This window comes from Gekko japonicus, unplaced genomic scaffold, assembly GCF_001447785.1.
Source record: "Gekko japonicus isolate JY-2015 unplaced genomic scaffold, Gekko_japonicus_V1.1 scaffold1889, whole genome shotgun sequence".
NCBI lineage: Eukaryota > Metazoa > Chordata > Lepidosauria > Squamata > Gekkonidae > Gekko > Gekko japonicus.
The window spans coordinates 340,859-346,859 of record NW_015162006.1 but is presented as its reverse complement, the minus strand read 5'-3'; the positions used below and the strand labels follow the sequence as shown (position 1 = coordinate 346,859).

At 46.8% G+C, this 6,001-nt stretch overlaps 1 protein-coding gene across 1 annotated transcript in view; it reads left to right on the top strand.

The window, feature by feature from the left end:
- Window positions 1-6,001, top strand: part of WRAP73 (WD repeat containing, antisense to TP73) — a 30,141-nt gene that overhangs the window by 7,485 nt on the left and 16,655 nt on the right. The gene's annotated exons all lie outside the window — the stretch shown is intronic.

Here is a 6,001-nt window from a genome sequence, read left to right as displayed (position 1 = left end):
GGGTTTTTTTCCGAGCTTCAAAATTTCCGGAAATTTTACATCTCTACTGCTGCATTAGTTATTTCTTTGTAGTTGGCTTTGCAGGTTTGGGTGCAGCAGAAACAGGACTTGGTTTAAACGTGGGTATGCAAGTTTTGAAGAGGCTGGTTTTAAATTAGCAGACTTAGGCAAGCCGCTGTTTCTTAGTCTCTCCCCCCCCCCTCCATGTAGTTTAGAGATCATAAAGAAGTGGTTGTGTGGGTTACTGAGGTGTGATGTATATGATTGTCCAAAGCAGTATATAGCACCGTGTATATGTCTGTGGTCCCAGCTCCTGCCAGCCTAGCAGTTTGAAAGCAAGAAATTGCAGGTAGATAAATAGGTACTGCTTCAGTGGGAAGGTAACAGCGTTCCATGCGCCTTGGCATCTTGTCATGCTGGCTACATGACCACGGAAACATCTTCAGACAGTGTTGGCTCTTCGGCTTGGAAACGGAGATGAGCATTGCATCCCTAGAGTCGGATTCGACTGGCTTTTGAGCAAGGGAAACCTTTACCTATACTAGGAAAGGCATCTACTCTTAGCTTACCAAAAATACAGACTCATTTCCTTACCTAATCTGGAGGGGTGGTCCTTAGTTCATCAAATATGCAGTCCGTTAAATTGCAAAAGGGGGGCTGCGGTGGCTCAGTGGTTAAGATGCCGAGCTGCAGACCGGAAGGTCGGTAGTTCAGCAATTTGAGACCCGAGTGCTGCGTGACAGAGTGAGCTCCCGTCTCTGGCCCCAGCTTCTGCCAACCTAGCAGTTCGAAAGCAAGAAATTGCAAGTAGATAAATAGGTACCGCTTCGGTGGGAAGGTAAACAGCGTTCCATGCACCTTGGCGTCTAGCACCATGACCACATGACCATGGAAACGTCTTCGGACAGTGCTGGCTCTTCGGCTTGGAAATAGAGATGAGCACCACAACCCTAGAGTCGGATTCAGCTGGCTTTCGAGCAAGGGAAACCTTTACCTTTACTTAGATTGCAAAACAGAGCTCAGCCTTGGAGTCTCCCATGGTGATCCTACTGACATGGAGGGCTGCAGGCCTCTGCATACCATGTGCTGCTTCCGAACGGCACATGTATGCGCGGGCGGGTGGATGAGTATTTATTACCAGCCAGCAGAACTCCGTTTGACCCTGCTGGGCTTTCATTAAGCCTTTGCCAAGTTGGCATGTGTGTTTCGGATAGACTTTCTCTCCAGCTGTAAACAAGGTTGCTAAATTAACTTGTGGCAGACAGCTGGCTGGGATATGCCGGTATCTGAGTTGCGTCTACTCCGAGGTCCTCTAAATCCACTGGCTACCATGGCAGACAGCGGACTAGTGTTTTGGAACACAGGCCCTTTCAGGATACTTAATATCACTGCATTAGGTGCCTCATCTGTTTCAAGGAATCATTTGAAAGGTTTAAAGATTTGCTCCCAACTGCTGCTAGACAGATTTGGAAGTTTGACTTTTTACAAAGCACCATCTAATAGTTTCTCATGCTTGTGATTCTTTGTGTTGCTGTGTAAATGCTGAAATAGGTTTCTCGCTAGCTTTGGGGGGGGGATAACGTGATGGGTGGCACCACATGATTCTGCGCTAGAGATGTTAGCAAATCCAACAAGATGTCAAGATTGGATTTGAACTGTGGGAGATTGTACAGCAGCCCTTGGGAGTTCCAAAACTGAGCCCAGAGTGGGAGGCTAGGCTTTGCTGATTGGTGTAGAGTTCTTAGGTTGTTGTGTGCTGGCACAAGGCATGATTGACCTTCATTATTGTAGCAAGATGCACCTGCAGCCCCTGCACGACCTGTGTGAGCGTAGTACTGTCTCAGAACTTTTCAGAAGCCTTCTGCTGAACTCTTGCAGGTCCTGGTTTCAGTGGTGATTCTCTACTGCTTCTTTTGGCTTCGTCATAACATGTGCTTACCTCAAGTCTCTGTACAACCCTTCGGTTGTTTTTCTGTCACTAGCATAAAGTCGCACCCAGTTAGGCTGAGTCAGTCCTTACCCATCTGATTCCCTTCAGGCACTGTCTTTAACCAGGAAGTGTTCTTTTTCATAGTAACTCTTCTAAAATACAGGGTGTATTTTTTTAAGAAGAAGAAGAGTAGAGATTGGATTTATACCTCGCCCTTCGCTACCCGAAGGACTCTCAAAGCGGCTTACAATCTCCTTTCCCTTCCCCTCCCCACAACAGACACCTTGCGAGGTAGGTGGGGCTGAGAGAGCTCTTTCAAGATCTGCCCTTTTGAGAACAGCTCTGAAACAACTTATGGCTGACCCAAGGCCACACCAGCAGTGGAAGCTAGGTATAAAACTTTCAAGGCTCTGGTTTTGCACTTTTGATATCTGACAGGTTCCCCTTCCAAATAGAAGAAGAAGAAGAAGAGATTGGATTTATACCCCGCCCTTCACTTGGAGTCTCAGAGCGGCTTACAAACTCCTTTCCCTTCCCCTCCCCACAACAGACACCCTGTGAGGTGGGTGGGGCTGAGAGAACTCTGACACAAACTGCTCTTTTTCAAGGACAGCTGTGCCAGAGCTTGTGACTGACCCAAGGTCACATCAGCAGGTACAAGTGGAGGAGTGGGGAATCAAAGCCGGGTCTCCCAGATTAGAGTCCGCACACTTAACCACTACACCAATACATCTCTCCTGATGGGTATGCATGACCAGGTAAACTCCTAGAAGTTGAGGCAGGCACGCAGAATTGGGGTTATATTTTTACAAGTCTTCAGCAACTGTTCTTATTTGAAATGAAACATGTTTTTTTTGCATGACTCTTTTTTGTACTAAGTACTTTGACTGCAGTATATTATAATCTGTGGGCATAAAATGTTGGGTAATTCAAACAGTCTCCATTAGAGGTGTCAAACTCATTTGTTATGAGGGCCAGATCTGACATGAATGTCACTTTGTCGGGCCGGGCCATGTGTGCCAAAAAAAGTAATGCCAGGTGCCGGAGATAGAAACTGTATACAGGACCGCTCCGAGTTGCAAGGGCATGCTGAAGCCACAATGGAGGGGCTCCGCCCACTCCCCCCAGCACTCCCTCCCTTGCACCAGTTGCTTGCGGGCCACATAAGAGCCCTGGATGGGCGGGTTCCGGCCCCTGGGCTACGTAGTTTAATTGTTTTAGGAATGTGCCCCCCCCTCCAGTTTCCCATCAATATTATGGCTGTATTTGTATGGCCTCTTCTTAAGGCAAGTCCTGGGAGTGGTGTGCTAAGAGAGCCAGCGTGGGGTAGCGGTTAAAGTGTCAGACTAGGATCTGGGTAAACGCAGGTTCAGATCCCCACTCTGTAATGGAAGCTTACTGGGTAACCTTGGGCCAGTCACATACTCTCAGCCTGATCTACCTCACGGGGTTGTTGTGAGGAAAAATAGAGGAGGGAAGAATGACACAGGCTGCTTTGGGCCCCCATTGGGGAGAGAGGTGGGGTATAAATAAAGTTAGTAAAATAAATAACGTGTTCTCCGTCTCGGCTCCCATTTCTTTCATATCCTCTTCTTGCTTGTGCTTGCTGAGCAGTTGGGTCAGTCACGGGGAGCAGAAATTCTTGGAGTGATTTGAATGGCAACTTATTATGCCCTGTGATACCTGTTTTGTCTGGACTTGAGGGTTAGAAGAGAGAGGCAGTAACAATTGGATGCGGGCAAGCCAACACATTTAATTGAGGCAGAACTGAAGAAAAGCTGACTGGCAGGCCTCAGAGAAGGTTGGGATGGCCAGCGTTGATTCCCGAGTTGCAGTGATGTGCTTTCCACAAGTGCCTCATGGTGACAAAGCTGCCTCCTTGTTCATAGGCGTAGACTCAGAGGAATTTCAGACAGATGATATAATCTGGAAGAGGAACGGTTCCCAAACGGTTTCTGGTCTGTCATTTCAGACAGAACCGTTTTAGAACCGGTTCCCTACCGGAATATATTTCTAATTTCAGACACAAACGCTTCTGTCCCGATTAGGAAACGAGGCTGAAGTGTTTTACCTGTCAACCGCTTCCGAGTAGTCTTCAGTTTCCTCTCCTGGTTCCGATGCGCTTTTCCCCGCTGTTTTTCGCCTGCGCGGGCGATCTCCGCCTTTTTTTTTTTTAATGTTCACTTTAGAGCGTTATAGTGCTATAACGCAACAGCATTATATCAACCCCATTGGAATGCCTGGATTGTTTTGATATAGTGCTATAGCGCTCTAAAGCAAATGTTTTAAAAAAAGCTGGAGATCGCCCACACGGGCGAAAAACGGCGGGGAAAAAGTGGAGAAAGCAGTGCAGTCTGAAATGGCAAACCGCTTCAGATCCAGCTCTTTACTGGAAGGGGAAAGCCATGTGTGAAATGGCAGCCCTATACCGGTTTACTCCATGACGGATCAAAAACGGCTTCAAAACGGGTTAAAAAGGGTAATGTGAAATTCCTCCAAGTGTCAGTCCTTATAATCAAAAGTAGTGAATATTTCAATGCACCTTTTTCTGTGGCTGCCCTTAAAACGACTGAGTCCATCACCAACTGTTATTCCAAGACTGACTGTTATCTCTCAAGGCTAAATGTGGGACGGGTTTCAAAAGGTTTTGCTTAGTAGAAATGGAGGTGGGAACACTGGTAGATTTACACTTGTGTGAACGTCTCTTGGAACAGTGCTTTTGTTCCAAATGGCCGGTGAAGATGCTACAGGAACACGTATGAGAATTCGTGGGTGGATTCTTTTTTGGCCGAGGCTCTTACCTTTACTAACTGTAAGTGTCCGTGTTGGTTGAAAAAATACTTTCTGTCGAGGAATGTGCCCCGTAATCCTCCGAAATCCTGTGCACTGCTGACAGACGCAGCTATGTAAGGAAGCCCAGTGACCTAGTCAAGTCTGGGACAAAAGTTGACGAGTCACTTGAGACGCCAGGTTGTTCAGGCGTGGGTTCTGTGCGTCGAATGCGCCCGTCTTGCCACCTGCCCAGGGACGTCAAAGTTTTTCGGGGGAAGTTTCTTAGCCAGGCTCTTCAGACTTGTTTATCACGTTCCTGTCTAAATGCTTCTTATTTCTCAGCTGTTTTGGGGCTATTTAAAAAATGCTCCTGCTTCTGAATTGTCTCCCACCCTGCCTTGCACCTCACTGCAAAACAACAGCTGTACACTCTTTGGCCGGATGTGGGCTTGAAAAGTTTAATTAAGCCAATATCTCATGCTAGGGAGGGCGGTCTGTTACAGGAGGGTCGGTTAGAAGGACAGCTTCTGCAGTAGATAAAATCTTAACGGTGACTTTATTGTTTCAGGTGGGCAGCCGTGTTGGTGTGCAAGGAGAGTCAATTTGGTGAAGTGGTTAGAGCGCGGACTCTCATCTGGGAGAACCGGGTATGATTCCCTAGTTCTCCACATGCAGCTGCTGGTGTGGCCTTGGGTCATTCACAAGTTCTTTCAGAGCTATTCTCTCAGGAGCAGTTGTCAAAAGGGCTCTCTCAGCCCCACCTACCTGAAGGGCAGGGTACAAATCCAATCTCTTCTTCTTCGTCTTCAATAGAAGAGCTAGATTTAAGTCCAGTAGTGTCTTGAAGACCAACCATATGTCCCGGGTATAAGCTTTTGATAGTCAAAACTCCCTTCATCAGATACAAGTAGGGCGCTTTGACTGTCAAAAGCTTGTACCCCCGTAAATATTGCTCGTCTTCAAGATGCTACTGGACTCAAATCTAGTTCTTCTGTGATTTTATTCTATTTTTTGTTCATGTTCTCTTTGGCTCCCTTCCTCTAGTCCGTAATACAGAACATAAAACGAGGATTTAAATTCCCTGAAACATTCTCACCTTTTTGCTTTTATATGTCAATAGAAGAGCTAGATTCAAGCCCAGTAGTGCCTTGAAGACCAACCATATTTCCCGGGGATAAGCTTTTGATAGTCAAAACTCCCTTCATCAGATACAAGTAGGGAGCTTTGACTGTCAAAAGCTTATGCCCCCATAAATATTGCTCGTCTTCAAGATGCTACTGGACTCATGTTCATGTTCTC